This window comes from Ornithorhynchus anatinus, chromosome 12 (genome assembly GCF_004115215.2).
Source record: "Ornithorhynchus anatinus isolate Pmale09 chromosome 12, mOrnAna1.pri.v4, whole genome shotgun sequence".
Taxonomy (NCBI): Eukaryota; Metazoa; Chordata; class Mammalia; order Monotremata; family Ornithorhynchidae; genus Ornithorhynchus; species Ornithorhynchus anatinus.
The window spans coordinates 38,944,328-38,945,448 of record NC_041739.1 but is presented as its reverse complement, the minus strand read 5'-3'; the positions used below and the strand labels follow the sequence as shown (position 1 = coordinate 38,945,448).

Genomic DNA, 1,121 nt, shown 5'->3' with positions numbered 1-1,121 from the left:
ATATGGTCTTGGGAATGGAGTCTGCAGAAAGATTTCCCTTTGCCTAAAGAGGCAAGGACAAATCACCTGGTTCAGAAAAAAAATCATTCAAAGCTACCACAGGAACAAATTAAAGTGGGAACAGAGATGTCTATGGGGTTTTAAAAATGAATTTAAAGATTCAAATAAACGCAGGGTTGTATTTACTGTTTCCCTTTGTATTCAAGACTGATGCCACCCTCAGTGAAGTGTACCTGGACAGAACCGACTTCGGACTTTAAGTGAGGTAAGCTGTCACCTCAGGGCACTGGGCAATAGGTGTGGCCACACTGGTCCTTCCAGAGATGGAGGTGTCTCACCCTTCTCACAGATGGCCTCGGTGTAGCTTCTCTCAAAGATGGCTACACTTTGAGAGAAAATAGTGAAAATAGTGGATTTTCTCCAAGTTGGCTGCTGGGAGGTAACGATCCATCCGTGCGGCCCATGTCACGGTCGCAGAGCCAAGCTGCCTGGGTCACTTGGTGGTGGGGTGACTGTGTGAGAAATGGAGAGCCGGCGATGGAGAAATGTAATTCTGTAAAATGTCGTGAATGCCACAGATTGCCAACCATCCAGAAATCCACACAGAGAGTCGTAAAAATGAGTTGAGATTGGCGGAGTCAATAAAGCGTGCAAAACTTGTTTGATACCGGTAAATACAGGGGCACCCCTCTCCGGGTCGCACCTGGAGAGTTTCCAGTCCTCTACCAGTCTCGACTACGGGAGGAAGAGTCAAGCAGAGGCCTACCCGTTCCATTCCTAACTTAGGCAGTGGCTGGCGAGTGGAAGGCCATCTGCTGCAAGTCAAAACTCACCTGGGCTGGGCAGCAGCGGCATGGGGGAGAGTCTAGGATGGAGACTTGAGTTTACGACGTGGAAGGAGGCAATGGTAAATCACTCCCATATTTTTACCAAGAAAACTTTATGAATCCACTACCAGAATGATAGCAGATGGAGGTGGAGCATATTGGGAGAGATGTGTCCATTGTGTCGCTATGGATCGGAGACAACTTGATGGTGTAAGACAAAATGTAGGCAGGTGCTATTATGGCATAACGGCGAGAGGAATCCCATTTTCTATTTGGCCCTTAGGGCACGTGCCA

At 48.0% G+C, this 1,121-nt stretch overlaps 1 non-coding gene across 1 annotated transcript; it reads left to right on the top strand.

Annotated features, from left to right (window-relative positions):
• Positions 1 to 685: 685 nt before the first annotated feature.
• Positions 686 to 823, top strand: LOC114815803. The gene has a single exon (XR_003763605.1). It is a non-coding gene; the product is annotated as a small nucleolar RNA SNORA7 (small nucleolar RNA).
• Positions 824 to 1,121: the final 298 nt, after the last annotated feature.